This window comes from Phoca vitulina, unplaced genomic scaffold (genome assembly GCF_004348235.1).
Source record: "Phoca vitulina isolate PV1807 unplaced genomic scaffold, GSC_HSeal_1.0 scaffold31, whole genome shotgun sequence".
Lineage (NCBI taxonomy): Eukaryota > Metazoa > Chordata > Mammalia > Carnivora > Phocidae > Phoca > Phoca vitulina.
Window position 1 is genome coordinate 17,192,023 of NW_022589734.1, and position 23,463 is coordinate 17,215,485.

Sequence of the window (23,463 nt, forward strand, 5' to 3'; positions counted from 1 at the left end):
TTTTCTTTGTGGGAATATTTTAAATACTAATTCAATATCTTTTTTTATAGATCTATTTAGATTTTTTTTCTTAAGTCAGCTTTGGTTGTTTGTGTCTTTCTAGGAACTTGTCCATTTCACCTAGGTTATTTAATTGGTTGGCATATAATTGTTAACACTAGTCCTGTATAATCCTTTCTTTTTCTGTAAGGTTGATAATAATATCTTCCCTTCCCTTCCTAATTTTAGTAATATGAGTCTTGTCTTTTTTAACCATTCCAAGGAAATTGCTTTTTGTTTCATTGATTTCCCCTCTTGTTTTCCTATTCTTTATTTTCTTTCTTTACAAAAGATTTTATTTATTTATTTGACAGAGAGAGAGAGAGCAAGAGAAAGAGCAGGGGGATGGTCAGAGGGAGAGGGAGAGAGGGAATCTCAAGCAGATTCCCTGCTGAGTGGGGAGCCCCACGCAGGGCTCTATCTCATGACCTGACCTGAAGTCAAGAGTTGGATGCTCTGTTGACTGCACCATCCAGGTGCCCCTATTTTATTTATTTCTGCTCTAATCTTTATTATTTCCTTATCTCTCCTTATTTTACATTTAGATTTTTTTTTTTTACTTCCTTAAGGTAGAGATTTGATTATTGATTGATTTCTTTTTTTTTATATGGACATTTACAACTATAAATTTCCTTCTAAGAACTTCATTGGCTGCATCCTTTAACTTTGGTCTTGTGTTTTTTTCTTTCATCCCAAAGTATTTTCTAATTTCCCTCATGATTTCTTCTTTGACTCATTGGTTATTAAGGAATGGAATGTTTAATTTCCATGTATATGTGACAAATTCCTTCTGTTATTAATTTCTAATTTCATTCCACTGTGGTCAGAAAACATAGCTTATATAACTTCAATCCATTTAAATTCATCAAAGCTTGGTTTTTTTGGCCAAACGTATGTTCTATCCTAGATAAAATGCTTTCTCTAGAAACATGTTCCAAGTATAATTGAAAAGAATGTGTATGCTATTCTGCTGTTTTGGGGTAGAGTGTTCTATTGGTACTTGTTGGATCAAGTTTTTTTTTTTTTAATTTTTCTTAAAATTCATTCTTTGGAGAGAGAGACCAAGAGAGCGCGAGAGTGCGAGAGCACCAGTGGCGGAGGGGGTGTCAGAGGGAGAGGGAGATCAGATTCCCCGCTGAGTGGGGAGCCCGATGCGGGGCTCAATCCCAGGACCCCGGGATCATGACCTGAGCCGAAGGCAGACGCTTAACCAACTGAGCCACCCAGGCGCCCCTCAAGTTGGTATATAGTACAGTTCAGTCTTCTATTTACTTGTTTTCTAGTTGTTCTCTCTATTATTAAAAGTGGAATATTGAAGTCTCCAACTACTATTGTTGAATTATCTATCTCCCTTCCATTCTAGAAAAAAATGTCAGTTTGTGCTTCTCGTGTTTGGGCGCTCTGTTGCTAGGTGTGTATGTTCCCATTGGTTATACCTTCTTGCTGGGTTGACGCTTTCCTCATTAGAAAATTCCCTTCTTTTTCTTTAGTAACTATTTTTGTCTTAAAGCCTATGGTACCTATTATTGGTATAGCAACGACAGCTCTCATTTGGTTACTGTTTGCGCAGTATTATTTTTTCCATTCTTTTATTTTCAAACCACTTGTGTATTTGAATCTAAGTGGTTTTTTTGTAGAAAACATGTACTTCGACCATTTTTAAAACCCATTTTTCCAGGGGCACCTGGGTGGCTCAGTTGGTTAAATGTCTGCCTTCGGTTCAGGTCATGATGTCAGGGTCCTAGGATGGAGCCCCCCCACCCCCACCCAGAGCTCCCTGCTCAGCAGCGAGTCTGCTTGTCCCTCTCCCGCTGCCCCTCCCCCTGCTCGGGCTCTCTCTTGCTCTCTCAAATAAATAAATAAATCTTTAAAAAAATTTTTTTTTCCAATATCTGCCTCTTTTTTTTTTTTAGATTTTTTAATTTATTTATTTGACACAGAGAGAGAGAGAGAGTGAGAGAGAGAGCACAAGCAGGGGGAGGAGTAGGCAGAGGGAGAGGGAGAAGCAGGCTCTCCGCTGGGCAAGGAGCCCGATTCGGGGCTGGAGCCTGATGTGGGGCTCGATGCCAGGACGCTGGGATCATGACCTGAGCTGAAGGCAGCCGCTTAACTGACTGAGCCACCCAGGCGCCCCAATATCTGCATTTGATTGGAGTGTTTACTCCATATATATTTAGTGTAATTACTGATAAGATAGGATTTATGTCTGCCAATTGGCCTTTGTCAGTGTATGCCTTATGCCATTTTTGGTTCCTATATTCATCCATTATTGCCTTCTTTTGCATTAAATAGACATTTTCTTGTGTTTTATTTCAGTACTTTTTTAAACTATATATTTTTAGTTATTTTCTGTAGTTACCCTGGGGATTATAATTAACATCTAATGTGTCTAGATCTCAGTAGTCCAAGTTTTAGCCTTCACCGCTGTGACTTCTGTTGCTGCAAGTCTTGTCCCTGAGTAAGACGTAGATGAGCCAAGGTTCTGCGCTGACTCACAGTGGGAAAGACAGAGCTATTCTGAGATCACCACCTTTTTACCACTCAAGTCCTCATTCTACCTTCCTCTTTTCAGCGTTCTTTTTGCCTTCTGATACAACTTTCTCACAATTCACTTTCCATACCTCCCTCCAGGCTGGATTCCACCACCTCCTCATCTCACCTTTGCCATGGAATGATTGAGTGACCTATTAATTAACAAATCACAGGACTTTTTTCCATGCAGCCCTCATCCTCCTTGACTCTCAATAGACCTATTCTATTGTGAAGCAATGCACTCGTTCATCCCTCACAGGATTTGTTTAGTTATAGGATTGTTTGTGCAACTTTCTCATTCTGAGAGCTGCTCTGTCTAAGGGACTGGGGACCACTTCCTTTTTCCTTGAAATTCTCTGTCCTTGGTTCCTATAAGGCTGTTCTCTCCTAGTTCTTTTTGTTGTTGTTGTTGTAACTTTGCGTTTCTTTTTCCTTTTCCTCTGACCTGCCAGACTTGAATGAGGGACTTCCTCGAGGTTCAACTCTCAGTTATTTACATCTCCTCCCTTTATGCTTGAAGAGCTCATTGATCCTGGAAACCCAGATCTTATATGGTGTTATGTCAATTATCACATCTTCAGCAATAGCTAAAGGACTTCTGTTTCTGTCCCAGAACACTCTAAGCTTAGACACACTCTTCTAATCGCCCATTAAACACGTCCATTTGGCTATTCTCCTCTCACCACAAATCCAACAGGTCTAAAAGTCAACTCATCGCCTTCCCCTCCTGTCACTGATCCCCCTCCATGCCCTTGTGATTTTTCTATTTTTATGAATGGTGTCACAATTTTCTCAATCCTTCAAATTTCAGAATTGAAACAAAACAAAACAAGTTTTTAATCTCTTTGGCTATTTGCCATCTGTACATAATCATTTAATTTTATTGATTGTTCCTTTAAAGTTTATCTCTTGGTTCACTTCTTTGGTGGGTGATTGGCAGTATCTATTAAAAATTTTAGTGTGCATATTATTTGGCTCAATAATTATGTTTAAAAGAATTTATCACACAATTTTTCTTAAACACCTGAAAAAAGACTTATACATATAGGTATGTTTATTTCCATATTGTCAAGTAGGAAAAATTTGGAAACAAACTAAATGTCCCCCACTCACTGGATCTGGATGTACCAATATAAGCTAAAATACTCTGTTTCATGAAAAAAGCAAGTGGTGAGATTAAATTTATACTGTTATTTTATTTTGTATAATGAAACCAAAAAAGGATACACACATACTTATATATGCATAGGCACTTTTTGTAATGTAGTTTTCACCATTTAAAAAATTAAAATATAATTTACATACAATAAGATTTACACTTTTTAGTGTGTAGTTCTGAGTGTTTTTGACAAATGCATACAATTGTATGAGCCCCTCACAATGGAGATATAGAATGGTTGCATCAGTCCAAAAATCTCTCCTGTGCCATATGTGGTCCCCTCCAATTCTCATCCTCAACCTCTGGCCACTAGTGAGGTATTTTTTGTCTTATATACTTTTATCTTCACCAGAATGTTGTACCAATGGAATTATGCAGTATACAGCCCCTTGAATCTGGCTCCTTTAAGCTAACGTTGCATTTTTAGATCTCTCCCTGTTGCAAGGTGTAACAGTAATTTGTTCCTTTTTATCATGCAGTAATATTTCATTATATCGATAGACTACAGTTTGTGTATCCGTTGTCTACTTAAAGGACTTTGGATGTTTCCAGATTTTAGTAATTATAAATAAAACCATTATAAACATCCATGATTAGGTTTTTGTGTAAATGTAAGTTTTTTTCTCATTTGGGTGAATATCTAGGAGTAGGATTGATGGGTCATATTGTAAGTATATGCTTAACCGTATAAGAAATTGCCACATTTTATTTCTAAAATGGCCATGCTATTTTGCTTTCTCATAACCAATGGATGAGTTCTAGTTGCTTCACATCTTTGCCAGGATTTGGTATTGTCAGTATTTTTTTATTATTATTTCACTATTTTCAAGGATAGTGTTTCAGTATGTTTTCAATTTACATTTTCGTAATGACTGATATTAAACATCTTTAGCTGTGCTTATTTTAGGTATAGTCATTGTTGAAAAATATTCACACACACATTCTTTTTTTTTTTTTAAAGATTTTATTTATTTATTTGACAGAGAGAGACACAGCGAGAGAAGGAACACAAGCAGGGGGAGTGGGAGAAGGAGAAGCAGGCTTCCCGCTGAGCAGGGAGCCCGATGCGGGGCTCGATCCCAGGACCCTGGGATCATGACCTGAGCCGAAGGCAGACGCTTAATGACTGAGCCACCCAGGCGCCCCTACACACACATTCTTAGTCATGGTTATGCACAGTACCCACAATGAGAAGGATTTGTAGTAGCTGGTGTGGGATAAGATTTTTACTTTTATGTTTATTCTTCTTTATGTAGTATTTAAATTTTGTCAAGAATGTGTTTACTTTTTTTAAAATCTTTGTAAAGCTAACTTTAAACAAATTCTTTCCTTTATACAAAACCATCACTATGTTTTATTAATCCTCTTATAGGGCTTCATATGTAAAATATAAGGATAGTAGGTTATCCAAACCACTACAGGGTAATCCAGAATATGAAGAGGATTGTTTCTGGATATATAAAAAGATTTGTCTCCTCCATCCCTTTTTTTAATTCCCCTAGTTCAGATCTCACCATGGAGTAAAAATTGATGTTATTTATTTCATATATTTAAAAAAAATCAATAACCCATTATTTTTAATAAGAAAAGTAATAAGAAATCAGTGTCATGTACTCAAAACATACCTTTCAAATGAAGAAATAAAGCTTGAAAAATGAACAAGATGGACTTTTTATTTCCAAGTTGAAATCTCACCATGAGATACCACTACACCTCTATTAATGTGTTAATAATATATAATGTATATATTATCTGTTTAAAATTAGAAAGACTAAACATACTAAGTATTGGTGAAGATATAGAAGCCATGGAATTCGTATACACTTCTGGTGGGAATATAAAATGGCACAACCAATTTGGAAAGCATTTTGGCAGTTTCTTAAAAGTTTCAAAATACATGTGTATTTTGACCCAATTATTTCACTCTAGGTATTTACCTGAGAGAAAGGAAAGCATATGTTCGTACAAAGACCTATACACACACATTCATAGCAGCTTCATTTGTAATAGCCCCAGACTGGAAACAAGCCCATCAACATGTAGATGGATAAACAAATTGAGGGATTCCCTAAAATGGAATACTACTCAACAATAAAAAAAAGGGGGGGGGGGCGCCTGGGTGACTCAGCCATTAAGTGTCTGCCTTCAGCTCAGGTCATGATCTTAGGGTCCTGGAATCGAGCCCCGCGTCGGGCTCCCTGCTCAGCGGGAAGCCTGCTTCTCCCTCTCCCACTCCCCCTGCTTGTGTTCCCTCTCTCGCTGTGTATCTCTCTGTCAAATAAATAAATAAAATCTTAAAAAAATTTTTTTTTAATGAACAGGGTGAATCTCAAAATAATTTTGCTGAGTGAAAAAAGATTAACCGAAAAAATATATATGTATAAGCTATATGATTACACTTATATAAAAGTCTAGAAATTGGAGACTAGTCAACAGTAACAGAAAGCTGATCAATGGGTGTCTGGGAATGAGAGAAGTGACATGGAGGGACAGGAAAGAGGGATTACAAGAAGCAAGAGGAAACTCTTGGGGATGATGGTATCGATAGATACATTCATTATCTTGATTGTGGTGATTTGTAGGTATAAAGAGATGTCCAAATGTATCAAATTATCCAGTTTAAATATATGCTATTTATTTTGTGTCAATTATCTGTCGGTAAAAGCTGTTAACAAAATTGAACCCTAACAATATCTGAAAAGCATTTGCCTCTTTATCATATAAACATATTACGTAGAAAAGAAGCCATGTTGGTGAGTTTAGACTTTAGACCTGTGGATTTTAAGACTTAGAGGCATCAGATTATGGTGATGATGATGAGAAAGAGTGTCAGAGATGTGCCATTTAAGTCGTCAGGGATGGGCTTTTCTCCTCTCGACTCTTTTTCTCCTATCAAATGACCAAGTGCTGCACTGTCCAAAACAGTAGCCCCAGCCACATGTGGTTACGGAGCACTTGAAATGTGTCTAGTGAAGAGCTACATTGTTCATCTTATTTTAATTAAATCACAAATTTAGTTAAATTTAAATTATAATAGCGCATGTGTCTAGTGGCTACCATATTGGACAGAGCAGCTCTAGAGCACTTGTTGCTAGAAATCTGTTTCATTGTCATTCTTTCCCTGTCTGATCACCATCTGAATTTTTCCGTCCTCACCAAAAGATAACTGATAAAGATGATTCCTGGCAGTGGTAGCGGAGGCTTCTGCTCTGGGAGATGAAGCAGGAGCGGAGGAGGAGGGAAGAACACCTGAACTTTTCATATCAAACTTAGATGAACACCTACATCGTTACAGAAAGTTCTTTCGGACGGCACTGCTCTCTGGAGGGTTGCTGAAGCTGTTTGAACATGACAGGTTTGAGCTCACATGCAAAATGAAATTTGCTGTCTGCTTGCTTCTAAAGCCAGGCACGAGGAGAGTCACTGAAGTCCACTGGCTACAGGTCTTCAAATGCACAGAGCAAATGCTACAGTGAATCAACCTTCATCAAATGCACTCAGCACACAACCTGGTCATCGCTGCTCCAGACACAAGGGAAAGATGAGCTCTGGGACTTTGGCACTAGAGCTGGACTTTATGTGGATGGTTGAAAAACTATCTACAGAATGTACCCTTACATAATGAATAAGCTTCCCTCACTGATAAATGCCAATTTTCCAGTGGACCATGGAAAATTGGCTATTTTTGGCCACTCTGTGGGAGGCCATGGAGCTCTTACTGGTGTTTTGAAGAATCCTGGAAAATGCAAATCTATGTCGGGACTTGCTCCAATTTGCAACCAGTTCTCTGTCTTTGGGGAGGTGGGAGGGCACAAATCTCTCAATGGATATTTGGAATCAGATCAAAATAAATGAAAGGCTTGTGGTGTTGCTGTTCTTAGCAAGTTTTATTCAGGTTCTGGTTTAGATGTAATCCAGAAGATGATGACTAAACATGTCAGTAAACCAGTGACTTCCTGACATCAATTGTTTTTAGATTGTAAGAGGGTTGTAATTAGAGTTACTTTTCATCACAATCTTTATTAATGACCACATCGGACTTCATGTAGAATTTCTGAATACAGAAAAAATCAGATACAGGAATGTCTTCTGAGTTATAAAAGTTAGAATATAGAAGGGCGCCTGGGTGGTGTAGCTAGTTAGGTGACCAACTCTTGGTTTCAGCTTAGGTCATGACCTTGGGGTTATGAGATGAGCCTGGCATTGGAGTTCGGGGCTCAGTGTGGAATCTGCTTGAGATTTCCTCTCTCCCTCTCCCTCTGCCCCGCCCTTCTGGGCACTCTCTCTCTCAAATAAATAAATAAATCTTTTTTAAAAAAGTTTAGAATAAAGAAAAATATAGTTATCAGATTTTATTTTATTTTTTTAAAGATTTTATTTATTTATTTATTTGACAGAGAGTGAGACAGTGAGAGAGGGAACACAAGCAGGGGGAGTGGGAGAGGGAGAAGCAGGCTTCCCGCGGAGCAGGGAGCCCGATGTGGGGCTCAATCCCAGAACCCTGGGACCATGACCTGAGCCGAATGCCGGCGCTTAATGACAGAGCACCCAGGCGCCCCTAGTTATCAGATTTTAAAATATGGGTTTTCATGCCCCTGAAAGGAGTTTCATTCTGTAGTTGAATCATCTAAAGAAATGTACCTAATCCAAACAAACAGATTTCGAGTGTATAATTATAATTTCAGAAGCTTATCGACCATCAAATATGTTTGGATGGCACTGCACAATTATTCAGAATTTCTGTAGTTACTTTTTTTAAAATGTGGGCAGCCTGGCCTTATTTTACAGATCTCTTTGACACTTTTTATGAGGTTATAGTAAATCATTCAAGACTTGTCTGAAGATCAAGTTTTGTTGAATGAAGGATGAATTTTCATTGCTGCATCTGTGAGAAGTAAGGTATTCATCACTTTTTTTTCAAAGTCAACTTAGATTTAAGCCCCCAGTATTCTCCTTCATCATGTCAGAAACTGGAAATAGAAACTCTGCCCCACTCTGTGCTGTAGAATTCTCCCTCTTCCCATTTATGGCATTTGCAGAGGTTACATTGATTTTTTTTTATCCACTATTATTTCATCACAACCAGGAGAAATCCACAACACTGTAGTGAGATACTTATTAAAGTTTCACCCATGAATGCTTTTATTATTCTTAAAACGGGAAATCGAAAGCGTAGCCTCTCTAGGCTCCTTCAGTTTCGATTCAGGACAACTTTCAGTGAGACCTGCCCTGTGGTCATGGATAGTGGACCAGGCGTTAGTTCCATGCCCCCGTGGCACCTGTAGCCCAGCCACGCACTTTTCCCACCAACGCTGGCAGCATGGGCTGGCCCTGGCTCCAACTCTGTCTATCTGCTCTGCCCTGAACAGCACCCCACACCTTTCCTGTTGCCTCCTCCAGAGCCTCCCTCCGTGCATGCACTGCCAGATGGATCCATGGGTATCCTGGCCTCTCCCTGTCATTCGCTGCACCTCTACTTTCTCCAGCCTCCAGCCCTACTGATCCCTCAAAAGTAGAAGCTGGGAAAAGAGCCAAGGCTAGGCAAGGTCCCACTCCTCACTTAGAGCTGCCCCCTTCCTCCTACCACCAGATCACTAACTATTAATGGATTTGACAGGACCCAGAGAATTTCTGAAATGGCATAAGATGAACAAGGTACTCTCTCTATATATCATATGAAACCCAGATGCTAATGGTTTAGTCCCACATGAGATCTCATTCAAAAGAACAGTAATGCAGAACCTCAAAGAATAACCTAAGAAAGCCAAGCCTTTACTGAAGGTTCAGACATCCTTCCGGGAGCACTGGTGGGTGCAGGCAGTTACCTCCCCGCCCGCCCTCACTACTAGCACCAGAAGCCCAGATGGTGTAACCAAAAGTGTGCATGGTGACTCTGTTTCCTTAATTCAGGAATTTCCCTCTGTATGATCAGGTTCTTGTGTTGGCAGCTGAGAAAGCCGCTGACAGCTGGGGAGTTATTTTCTCCTTCAGTCACAGGATGATGGAGATAATCTAGGATGGGAAGTGTGGGGGAGAGGAGGAGGAGACAAATGCTCACTGCTCTGAGCAGAATTGGGCAAGATGGCTCATAGATCTTCCTTTCGTGGAGATCAGACACCTAAATAACTCATGACTCTATCCCTTACATCTGATGAGAAACAACTGGATCATATTTTTGTCAATGTCAGACATTTGAGGTGTCAGAAAGAAGGATCAGGTTTTAAATCAGCCTTATTATTTTTCTCAGGATCATTACAACATACTTAATCCAGATTGCATTGTTTCAAAAAAAGTAAATAAACCTGAAGAATGCATGAAAATCAATAGAACACTATTTTCCAAGTATGAGACATGGCCAGGAAAATTATTTGAAGTTAATCCTTCCTGTTTTGTTGATGAGGGGTGAACTAAAACAGGCAGAAACTTGGACATCTACAGTTGTTCATTGTAAAAAGTTTTCAGGGGATGCCTGGGTGGTTCAGTGGGTTAAGCATTTGCCTTCTGCTCAGGTATGATCTTAGGGTCCTGGAATCAAGCCCCTCGTTGGGCTCCCTGCTCAGTGGGGAGTCTGCTTTTACCTCTGCCTCTCTCCCCTTTCCCCCACCCACCCCACTCATGCTCATTCTCTCTCTCAAATAAATAAATAAAATCTTTAAAAAAAAAAAAAAGTTTTCAGGTGCCCCGACTAGGAATATACCTCCTTGGAAGGAAAGTCATTGTTTTGGAATTTTCCACTTGCCAACTTAGAGATTCCATGAAATTGTGGATCAACCCACTCTTTATTTTGTAAATATTAAACATATTCTCTATTTATTACACACTTAATATACAATACATATATATCACATTAAATTCATAAGAGACCATTGATTATTATTTTGTTGTTTAAAATTATTTTGAACAAGGAAAGTTTCTTCTAGACAATGCACATTTTCCAGATTGTTCCCTTAGTGTTGGGTGCCACAATATGCAGTCCAACCAATATCTAGCGAGAGCCTTCCATGTGCCAGGTGGATGGATATTTTAACATTTCTTTTACTTAACAGGGGGTTGTTAATTTTGGCTAAGTTCTAGCTAGACTGCTCCATACGTCTCAGGTTTTCTTCCTTTGCCATCATTAGCTGCCCAATCATGTAGCAATAGTGTAAGTACTTACTTCTGCCATAATTAAATGAGAGAGGCAGGAGTATTCCACTTAATAAACAAAAATCTTATTTTAAAAACTGAAATCTAATTTTCTATTGTAGCTATACATTATGGCTTCACTTTTAACTTACAACTGCAAAATATATCACATAGAAGATATGAAAAGAAATACAAAAATACTTGCATATTGTGTTAGGATGATGTGATTATTTTTAATCTGTTCTCTATTTTCATTATTTTAAGATACGACATCAAAATGAAGACTAAATGAGCTTGCCGTCTTACTAATAAACTCTTGTCTAACCATTGGCTCTGGCAATTTCACCTTCCCAAACTTTCTTTATACTCAGAGTACAAGAGTTAAATACCATATTGTGCTTTTTTTTCTACTCACTCTGGGTTCAAATGGGCCTCCAGATCTCTTAAATTCTCTTGGGTAATCTCTCTCCCTTAGGCTGCCTTTAAAAATTTTGAATCAGGCTTTTCTCTTATTCTGTTTTCAAAGCCATTATCTTATTTCTTCACAATAATTGGAATTAAAAAAATACATTAAACACTTTTTGCAAAAGTGGTTCCCCCCCCCCCCCCCCACTATTCTGGACAAACTTGTCTATTTCTCTGAGCTCTGACTTTAGGTCTGGATTAGTTTCAGTAAGCAGATCGATGAAATCGTGTATTGACCACTGATTACATGTGACGCACGGTCCTCAGTTAGGGCCGCGGTGTATAGCTCTGCAGGTGGGCCCAGCACGAGGGTCCCCAACTAACAGGTGAATAGAGGCTATTTGTTAACAGGTGCCAAGAGGAAGAGACTATGGGCAGGCTTTTTTGGCATTGCATAATAATATAAATAAAATAAATTTGAGATATGTATGGTTCTGCTTTTAGGCATTTAAATACAGATAGAGAAGACTTGGAAAGGAGAAAGCAGAAAAAATATTTAAGAGGGAAATTTCTTTCTAATTTAATGAATAAACTATCAATTTCAAAGGTATTCAATGAAGGAAGAGATTAATGTGGACTGGAGTGTTTAGGAATAGCTCAGTGGAATATAAAAAGAATCCTTAGGTTCAAGACCAGCGGTCTTCTCTACTTCTAGTTACATAAAACTTTCATGCAGAGTCATCTTATCCACAAAGTGGGTTATTAGAGGTATGCCCTGTGGTTTGAGTGGTGTCCACCAGCCCCCTTTGTCTTCTCAAATGCCTCTGAACCTCACCCCACGCCCACCTCATTGCCTGGGATTAGTAAATTATCCTTTTGAGTTAAGGTATGACCATCACAAGATGCTCTTTAAAAAAAGAAGTTATTCCCAAAAGGTTAAACCTACCAAATACGATCTGCCTGGATGATTCTGCTAAGCGAAGCTGCTTTGTGCCTGGGCTCTGCCGAGAACCAGAGCCTGTGCTCACCTGACATCGAGATGTTGGCTTTGCTGTGGGACTCAGATAGCAAAGGCGGGGAGGAACCATTTGTCTCTATTTTGCACGTCTGTAAATCACTGATATCTTGATCAATGTTTAGACATTGATCTGAAGTTTTTTCAGAGCTGACTCCAAAAAAATATGATAAAAGCTATGGATCATCTTCTCGGATAAATGCAGTAACCTAAAATATGACATCTAGTTCATGGAGCTCACAGATTCCTGAAGCCTGTCTAGAGATCCCAGGTTAAAAATCTCTGTTCACCGAACACATAACAAGTGCCATTTTGGGTGTCTGCGGTGCTAGGGAAACTGATATTGTTCACCTTCACTTTCTTCTTTTTATAGTTCATCACTCAACTTTTGTGCTCACCCTTCCCTCACCCCCCACATTTGTGGGTGGATAGACCATCAAAATAATAACTAAGAATCCTCACATTGGAAAAGAAGATGGCTGTGTTCTGCTACCTGTGATTTGTTCCATGTGCTAGAACTATGTGACCAAGAGCAAGGCGTGGCCAAAGGAGACCAGGGCTGTGTGGGTGGTGGTGGAGGGGAAGGTGGCGTGGAGGTGGTGTCTCAGAAGCTATGTGACATGGTCAGCTCCGCTGTACTTTGCAGCTGCTCAATCACAGGCAAGCTCAGTATAACTCCTCCATGTCAGAGAAAATCGGACCACGTGTAGCATAGCCATCAAATAACTCTCTCTCTCTCATGGCTGCTGAGTCAGGACATATGAAGGTAGATAAGAAAGAAATCCTTACTAAGGATCTTCATGTGGCAAAAGATTGGAATATTTAAAATTTGTTCTTTTACTTCTCTGGCACAAGGCTCCAATGGAAAGGCAAAAGGTCAGGATGACAGAGTTGAGCTACCCTGGTTTCCTCTTTGACAAGAAAAGATAAAGAATCCATTCATCCAAAGCAGTCGATGACTCACTGTTACCTCTGCCAAGGGAGTTCATATCACAGAAATGGGGCGACATTTAACTTATATAATTTATCTTTGTCCATATTTCACGAACTCAAGGGAGTATTACTCACCTGCCCCTTTCTCTGCACAGCTCACTCTGTGATACTATAAAGTTCCATCATTTCCTTAGCGGGTTTATTCATTCCTGATACATCAGCTCAGTGGAAGCAGGATATCAGTTTTATTCTTAGATAGTCTTGATGATGCATAGACATTAATTTCTATCACAACTGTTCAGATATCTAGTCTTGTAGTAAGCATGTGTTATTATCCACTGCTACTTTTTTTTAAAGTTTTTTATTTATTTATTTATTTAGTAATCTCTATGCCCAACGTGGGGCTTGAACTCACAACCCCAAGATCAAGAGTCAAAGGCTCTTTCAACTGAGCCAGCCAGGCATCTCCCCCACTAGTAGTTTTCCATTTATTCCTATTTGTTCCTATTCATTCATGTAAAGCATAGTGGTTAAGTGCACAAAATCAAGCCAGTCTCCTGGATCTAAACTCCCACTACCAATGTTGTTTTGTGATCCTGAGCAAATGGCTAAAGTTCTCTGTGCTTGGTTCTTTATTTATAAAGTGCAGATAAGAACAGTACCCACTTCACAAGGCTGGGGAGTTAGTCCATATAAAATGCTTAGAACAGAGCTTGGCCCATGGTAAGTGTTCAGAGTTAGCCATGATGATTATTCTCTGTTTGTGTAGAGTGTTGCATTCTTAGTACCCACAATGTGTGAATCAACCACTGGTAAAATTGACATTGATAACTTTCAACTTGGAAGTTATTAAAATACAAACTCGCAGGGTACACTGGTAATGTGTTCTTCAGAACTTCCAACTTCACGGACCAAGAAAAGCTCCCCAAAGGACATTGTGTTCACTGGACGCTTTCCATTTGCCAGTCAGGGAAAGGAGATGAGGACAGAATAGCATGGGGGCAATAATCTGGTCTCAGTGGTCTCAGCAGCCATGTGGTGGAGTGGGGCTCACAGAGACCTGGAGCCCTAGCATAACTTCATGAAGGGCACCACTTGGAATCCAGAGACCCATTCTCTTTCATGCACCAGCAAGGACACTGGTTAAGAAAGAGGGTGTCTTTGGGTTTATTTGTTTCCATCCATGACCCAACTTCAGGGGAGACTTCACCAAGCCAGCTCACAGATAGTTAACCTCCTATATGTCAGACTGAAACAGGTACATTTGGACCTTGGGAGTAGATTCTGGAAGAGGAGCACGGAAGTCTTGATTCTGCCTGATATTTGTATGAGCTTTATAGACTACGAATTTTGAGATTCTCAGTCACCTACTCACCATCGAGATTCTAGCAAATCCCTTCATTTAAAATAGTTCATTTAAAAGTTTTACACTATATACAGAAAGGCAAAAGAATATGTAGAATCATTCCAACAATGGGCCCCTCCACTTCACCATGTGTCTACCATGTTATCAGCTTTCAGATACAGACATGGCTGTGTTTATCCAGGGGACACTGGAGTGTTTATCCAGGGGACAAAACCAATGGAGAGGAGGAGGCTCAGATGCAAGAGTACGAGCCCAAGGTGGAATAAGACAAGTAGCTTCGGCAAGGGAGGGGACGTTAATTCAAATGAAATATAATGAGCAGAGAAGAGGAGAGGAGAAATTTGGGGGCAGAAGGCAGAAAAATGGATGGCATAGAAGGTAACATGGCATTAGCCTCTTCGTAGAGCAGATAATGAGATCATTGGCTAAGGAGACCTGCAGGTTTGGGTTGGAATCGCAAGAAAGACTGAAAAGATTTAGAAGAGCCTAGCTCCCGTCCTCTTCTTTCTAACTCCACAACGTTCAGAACAATTCCTGTAAAAGAAAAATATATCAGCAACAAATGTACACAATGACCTTTCTGTGTCAGCCTTGGGGACATAGCATTAAACCTTTGAACAGACATGATCCTTGCTTTTTTGGAACTTTCTGGTCTAGTTGGAAACTATGGACAGTAAAATTAGGGAGTTATTTAGGAAGATGAGTTCACTGGGGGTTAGCCCCGTTGGGGCATATGTCAGCAGACATACGCTATTGTTAGGTGAAATTAATTCTAAGAAGAATTCAGGCACCAGGTTAAGGCTCATTTACTTTTCCTTCCAAACTAGTGAGTTATTTCTTAGAGGATTTCCCTGCCTCTTACCTCTTTCCAATCCTAGATGACACCACCAAATTAACCATTATCATGGCTCAGCTCCAAATCTGTGAATAGTTCCCTGATTCCTGCCCCTTGGGGGTCAATCGTCTTAGGTTAAGATTGAAGACCTCCATCAGCTAGAATCTATCCTTCCTCCTCTATCTGACTCCTGCAACTATCCATCCCAGCTAAGGTCACTGCCTGTCCTTCAGATCTGTCCTGTCCTTTATCACCTCTTCACTTTGTCCCTGCTCTTCCTTTCATCATGAGTGTCCTCCCCGGGCCCTCCACTCATATTGTTTTATTTCTGCTTGAAAGTTCGACTCTCACTTCTGCCAGGATGTAATCTCTAATCCCAGTACTAGAAGCAACCTCCCTCTCTTCTACATGACCACAGACCTTCCATCGTATTTCTTTTAGGACATTTTTTTTTTTAATATTTTGTTTATTTATTTGACAGAGAGAGAACACAAGCAGGGGGAATGGGGGAGGGAGAAGCAGGCTTCTCGCTGAGCGGGGAACCCGATGCGGGGCTCCATCCCAGGACCCCGGGATCATGACCTGAGCCGAAGGCAGCCGCTTAACCGACTGAGCCACCCAGGCGCCCCTAGGACATTTTTTATAGTCTTCTTTAGACTGTGGTTATTTTTATACTCTCTTCTTCCTACTATATTATAAACCTAAGGGCAGGATTTGTGCCTTATGCACCTTTATACTCCATAATACTTTATACTCCAAGGCAAAATATACTCAGCTAAAGGAAATGCTCTATTAGTATTTGTTGATGTTAATGTTGGGGGGGGGAAGGTCATATTAGACTGGAACCTTGGATGTTTCCTGTAAACCTGCACAAACTGGTTCTTATGGATATATTACTTTTTACATTCTTGGAACATAAATGTTCTAAATACAGTGTATACTTCGTCCATCTATTCATTCACTTATTCATTACTCAGTAGAAATATATTAGATACCTCTCAAATGCAAGGCCCATGGGGATGGGGATGGCGCTGGCTCTCGGATATATGCAGTGTATGCATTCATTTATCAATGCTTATGCCATTTTGTTTCCCTTCTTTTCAGACAAAGGGGACCAAAGAGGCATCCCCCTGTTGGCTAAAAGCAATTTGTATTAGCACTGATCTTCATGTAAGTTATGACTATCAGGTCAGAATAAGCCTCGTAAGGCACAGAACCAAACTAGATGCAATTTTAACACTGACAGAAAATATTAGCTTTTTAGACATTCATCCTCTTGTTTGTTTGAAATTTTTAGTATCAATTACCATCCCCCCCTTCTCTCCTCTGTAATTATTTTCCTGGCATTTATTCAATGAAGAGTTTAAAGTCCACTTTCTCAGACTGAAATAAATGATGAAAATTGAAAATCAATGTTTTCCTTCTACTCATGTTAACAAAAAAAAGTAAAAAGCCTCTAATTTTATATTTATAATCAATATATAAAGGGGAAATGGCCACAAACAGACATAAACGTAGAGTGTTTTGGGATAGAGTGGAGTGTTTTGTTTTTAAATAATTGGGCCTTGATCCTCTTTTTTTAAAGATGCTGTATGTAAGATTCATTTTAAAAACACATTAGAAAATGTTTTTACAAGATCTGAATGCATCTGAGCTTGATGCCCAGCTAATACGTTAGATGCCCACCTCCCTCTCCTGCCAGGACCCTTATCACAGGCCTGTCTCTTGCTTCCTAAGGACCCATCATATCTCTGCAAGGTCTTTGAGGAGCCAACCTATCTGTGGCTCTTCCAGCCAGGAGTCTCCCGGATCTTTCCAGACTTCTTCGCAAGGCTGCCTGACGCGGTGAATTCATTTCTTTCATAGCCGGGCGCTTGGCAGGCTCTCTCTGCCTTCCCCTGCCGTCCCCGCTTCCCTCTCTTGTCTCCCACGGCCCATCTGCCCCTCCTTTCCTCCAGCCCCCTCTCCTCTCTGCTCCCCTTTATTTCCACTCCGCACCCGCGGGGCTTGGCCCTCCCTCCCTCTCTCTCCCCCTCGGCTCGTCTGTATTTGGAGCTCCCGGAAGCCGCCGGCGACTCTCCCCAGGAGCAGCGTGACTGACACCGGCTCCGATTCAGGGGGGAGGAGGGCGCGGGAGGAGGGTGCGAGTGGCCGGACTCGGATTTGCGGCGCCGGGGACCGGACCCCGGGACACCCGGCAGGTAACCGGGAGCTGCGGGCGGGCGCGGGCTGCGAGGGCCGGGGGCAGGTGCGGGGGGCGCCCCGCGGCCGGCCGCTCGGAAGTTGCGCCGAATGGGGGGGTGGGGAGGGTGCCGGGACGCGGCGGCGGTGCGCGCGGGCGGGAGAGGCGGCGCGGGCGCCTGCGGGGCCGAAGGGCCGGGGAGCCGGGGGCCGGGGGCCCGGGGCCCGGGGCGGGGACGCGGGCGGGGCGGGGGCGGGGGCGGCCGCCCCATCTGGGTCAGCGCCGCGGCGCCCTGCCCCCGCCCTGTCCCCGCTGCGGGCGCCCCGGGGCGGGCGCGGGGAGGCGGGGTGCGCGCGGGAGCCGGCCGGGGCCTAGCCGCCCCGCGCTGCCGCTCCAGGCCCGCCTTAACTTTGGGGGTACTCGCCCGCTGGGCTCGAGCCTCACGGGGGTGCGTGGGGTGGGGGGGGGGAAGAGGGGGAGGACTGTGACTGGGCTGGATCCGACCACGGCACCTCGATTGGAAAGTGCTGGAAAGAAACGGACCTGGCTTCTCTGCAGAACCTGACTAGAGGCAATGAGTCACTTTGAAAAAATGCAAAGGCAACTGAGGCATTGAGGGACAGCCCGGAATAGGGCCTCTCACACAGCTGGGCCCCTGACTGCTTTGGGTAGAGGGCTGTCCGTGCAAGTGGCTGAGTTATCATCACTCTCAGGGCTAATAATTGCATATGCAGATGGCCTTTCCTTTATTCTCATCGGAGTGGTGTGCGGCATCACAAACAGGCTGCAAGTTTCAGCAGCATTTGAATTGATGCCTTCTGTAAAATGAGTAAATATGGGTGACTGCGTTTAGGATATGGAACTAGGATTGGGTCCAAACGGCCAAAGCGGAGATGGAACATTTAGCAAAACATCAAGAACCTTTGGTTCTGTAAGCCTTGGGAATGCAGAAGCCTACGGGACGCAGGCACCGTAGTTTACCAGAATTGTTTGCAGGTACTATTTCTTTACTGCGTATATAGGTTTCTTTTAATTTAAGGAACGTGCCTTAGAATTCTTGGTAAAATATCTGAGCTCACTTAATGTAAGATTATGACAGTGGAATGATCTTTGGGGAAATTGTTCTTATAGACCATAAGCCTCTTGAGGGCAGGGGTAGGATTTTTGGAACTTCTTTCAGCCCCGAATAGTATTTGAATTATAGCATGTAATGAGCAGGGAGTAAAAGTTTTTTAAAGTAATTAACTCAATAGCTTGAGTGTCGCTGCATCATGACTTCTTGAAGATAAAGTGTATTTTGCAAAGAAAGACTATTCCGTTAATTCCCATATCTAAAAATCCTTAATAAAATTAGAATCAAGTTGTCATATTTATTCAAGAGGAAAAGAAATTGAGAAATCAGGAAGGTGACCATCGAAGTGGCCATGACTGGTAGGAAATAGGTTTTTGGTGCTCATTGTTGAAGTGGCGAAAATTGTATGAACTTCAGATTTCAGCGTCCATAAATTTCAGCCACACCATTCCTTTATGTATTGTCTGTGGCTGCTTTTAAGCTGCAACAGTAGACTTGAGCAGCCTACGGCCATACCACCCTGAACGCGCCCGATCTTGTCTGATCTCGGAAACTAAGCAGGGTAGGGCCTGGTTAGTACTTGGATGGGAGAACAGTAGACTTGAGCAGCTCCTAAAGAGATCACATGGCCAGCACTCTCTAGCCGCCCTTGGCTCAAAAAATTTGCCAAACCTTACACTATATCCGCAAATTTGAAGTTCATATAATTTTCGCCAGTAAAGAAATATTCTTCTTGTTTTTTCAGGCACTTAAAAATGTAAAAATAATTCTTAGCTTGAGAGAGGAGGGGGAGACATAAAGACAGGAAGGAAGTGGGACGTGTTTGTCCTGTTTTAGGACTTTGCTACTTCAGCCTGCCATGTGATAGTTTGGAGGAGAGCCTTGGAAGGGATTAATGGGCCAGATTATCCGAGTGCCTGAGTCCTACCCAAGAGTTGTTACATATCTTCAAGAGTAGCATTAACTTATTTAGGTATTATAGTGTTTTATTTTGTCTTGAATATTTCCTAACGGACATCTTCGTGTATGAAGTTTTGTTTTTTATTAATTATGTAACATTTTATACATAAAAAGAATATGCTAAGTGTATGTAAGCCATAGCCATTATGTTCCAATGGCCACCATCACTGCATTAAAAACTAGGGTTTAAGAACCAGATAATTGTGAAAAGATAACCTACAGAATGGAAGAAAGTACTTTAGAATTATATATCCGAAAGGGGACTTGTATCCAAAATATATAAAGAGCTCTTACAACTCAATAATAAAATATAAATAACCCAATACAAAAATTGTCAAAAGATCTGAATGAACACTTCTCCAAAGAAGATATACAGATAGTCAATAAGTAATGAAAAGATGCTCAACATTATTATTCATCAGAGAAGTGCAAACCAAACCACACTGCAATACCATTGCACACCTATAAGATGGCTAGAATAAAAAAATCAGCTGGTAAGGATGTGGAGGAACTGGAACTCTTTTACTCATTGATGGTGGAATGTCAAATGGTGCAGCTGCCTTGGAAAACAGTTTGTCAGTTCCTCGAAAGTTAAACACTAAGTTACCATATGATAGAGCAATGTAACTTGCAGTATATATATCCAAGAGAAATGAAAGTATATGTCTGCACAAAAATCTATGCACAAATATTTATACCAGCACCATTCATAATAGCTAAAATGTGGAAGTAACCCAAATGTCCCATCAACTGATGAATGGATATATAAAATGTGGTCTATCCATAGGATGGGATAGTAGTTGGCCATAGAAAGAAATGAAGTAGTGATCCATGCTAAAACATGTGTGAACCTTGAAGACATTATTCCAAGCGAAAGAAGCGAGTCACAATAGACCACAAATTGTTTAATTCTGTTCCTATGAAAACGTCCAGAACAGGGCAATCTATGGAGACAGGAAGTAGATTAGTGGTTACTTAGGGCTGGGGTTTGAGGGTAGGGAGGTGATTGTTACAGGCTATAGGGTTTTTCTTTGAGCTGATGAAAATGTTCTAAGATTGACTGTGGTGATGATTGCACATATCATTGAATTGTACACTTCAAATGCGTCAATTGTCTCCTACGTGTTATATCTCAATAAAGCTGTTAAAGAGAATACACAGAAACTAGGGGGGGAAAAGCCCCACTATGTTGTTACCTGTACTGTTGATTCTTTGTGTTCTTCTCCTGTGCCATTCCCCATATCCCTCCAACCCTGAATTTTGTGTCAAGCAATCCCTGGTTGTATTGTAAAACTGTTTTATGGCATATGTATGTATTCCTAAACAAGGGGCTCTTTAGGTTTTCTTGGTTTTTGACTTACGAAAGGGGTGTATATAATCTCACTTTTAAAAAACTGAACATTACGTTTTTAAGAATTGTCCCTATCGTTACAGATAGCTTGTTGGTGAATATTGCGCAATGCGTTTATCCATTCTCTTGTTGGTGGGCATTTGGGTTGGTTCCCATGTTTTGCTGTTACAAAGGGCGTTGCTACGAAGAGTTTTTTCTGTGTGTCTTGGCACAGATCTGCAAGAGATCTTCTGCGTGAATGTGACCGTATCATCTATTTTAATGACTGCATCATATATTTGGAAAGAAAAAGCTGATTATTCCTCTGACTTACACATTAATGGTATATCTCCAGCTTCTTCATTCCACCAAACCAAGTGAATAGAACTGAGATCCTGTCTTCTCGTTCCATTTAGATTCTAATTGCAATATCTATTATGTGATGTCCCAAGAAGTGTGGAAAAACACGAGTCTAAAGCTGTACAGCTGAATTTCACAGCAGGACCACGTACCCCATGAGCATCTTCATTCCCTTTTATCACTTGGGTTTAGGATGGGACAGAGAACCATTTTATTAAGTCAAAGGGACATGACTTTCAGCAAGGTCCATAAGTGGTTTCTAAACCTTACTAACATTTTCCTTTTATGTGAATCCCTGCTGAGCAGGCCAGTATTTATAACATGACTTAGTTTGGTTATTCTGGTAACAACGAGCCAATTGGAAACCTGGCGTTTTAGCCTTGGGTATTTTCTAAGCCTGCCCTGATTCAGGCTGTGAGCCTTTGGATTTCATCCTGGGTATTTCTAATTGTACTTAGGAAGATAGGAAGCTCTGTAAGGTCAGAGCAGGCCATTGTAAGGGATTTTCTAAGGTTTTTTTCTGTTTTAATTAGGGTAAAATATACAACATAAAATTTACCATTTTAATCATTTTTAAGTGTACAATTCAGCAGCATTCAGTACATTCACAAAGTTGTGTGACCGTCACCACTCTCCATCTCCAGAACTTTTTAATCACCTCAGACGGAAACTCTATCCCCATCAAATGATAACCCCCCATTCCTCCCTTCCTGGGCCCTGGCAACCACTATTCTACTTTCTGTCTCTAGGGATTTGCCTGTTCTCAGTGCCTCATGCCTGTGAAATCACGCAATATTTGTCTTTTACATGAGTTTTATGTCAGGGAAATTGCATATTGTTTTGTTTTTCTTAAGTAGACCCATTTCTCACTTATGGAAAACATCTTCTTTTACTGAGCAGTTATGTAAAGAGGACGGTTTCCTTTTCAGGATACAGCCCTATATGGGAATGGACATAGCAAGTGTTCTAAAACCAGAGGGAGAATTTCTGATTATTATGGATTACTAATAATAATTTCACCTGACCTGTGTCATTAGTTAGACATCTAATAATCCTGGCTTCTCATTGACCACTTAACCAAGTGGAGAAGGTGCAGTAGTCCCAATATAAAAACTCACATCTATCTAATGAAAGGATAAATTAGGTAACCTTGAGGCCATTCTACAATATACAAGTCTGATCTAAAATCATTCTGGTTTTGATAGGGTATTAAAGAGCAGGAGAGGGACGCCTGGGTGGCTCAGTTGGTTGAGCGTGTCTGCCTTCAGCTCAGGTCATGATCTTAGGGTCCTGGAATCGAGCCGCTGTTCAGTGGGGAGTCTGCTTCTCCCTCTCCCTCTGCCCCTCTCCCCTCCTCGTGCTCTCTCTCTCACTCTCTCTCAAATTAATAAATAAAATATTTTTTTAAAAGAGCAGGAGAGTTCTGGGAGTCTGGAAATTGAAGCCAGGTGATCTCCACGGCAGTACTGAAGAGGGGGTGGTCCCTGGAGAAGCTAGATGCTAGAGACAGCCGAGACAAATGTAGTAGGACATAGGCAATGTTGGTTGTCTTGTGTCTATATTTGTACACATTATAATGAGAAAATAACCCTTATTACTTTGTTATCAATCCATGTGGAAATCCAGAGAAACTGTGGGATCCGTTGATTATTTCTTCATTCCCCTATGTCGGATGACTGTTGTATGTCCAGCACAGTGAAGGTCACTGGGGATGCAAAGAGGAATATCAGTGAACGAAGATATAAGGAACAGGAAGTGCTGCAAACTATGCATGTACGTCTCAAAGGATCTACTAAGGTTGTAGTCACCATTAGTTCCAACCTGTTTCTATTTAGTTTTATTCAGAGAAGAATCACTGGATTTTTTTAAAAAGATCTTTAAATTTATTTTAGAGAGAGAGAGAGTAAGCACGAGCGAGCACAAAGAGGGGCAGAGCGAGAGGGAGAGAGAAACTTTGGTAGACTCCATGCTCAGTGTGGAGCCCGACGTGGGGCTCGACCTCAAGACCCTGAGATCATGACCTGAGCTGAAACCAAGAGTCAGACGCTTAACCAACTGAGCCACCCAGTGGCCCCAGAATCACTGGATTTTTATGAGATAAATTGATTACTTTACTCTAAGGCAACAAGAAGCAGTCAAGATGGACCACA

General features: G+C 41.1%; 1 protein-coding gene across 1 annotated transcript in view; it reads left to right on the forward strand.

The window, feature by feature from the left end:
- The first annotated feature begins 17,211 nt into the window (after nucleotides 1–17,211).
- CAP2 (cyclase associated actin cytoskeleton regulatory protein 2) overlaps nucleotides 17,212–23,463 on the forward strand; it is a 134,987-nt gene continuing 128,735 nt past the window's right edge. Inside the window, exon 1 of the mRNA XM_032425021.1 lies at nucleotides 17,212–17,610. The gene's annotated coding sequence lies outside the window, so the exon portion shown is untranslated. The remainder of the gene's footprint in view (nucleotides 17,611–23,463) is intronic.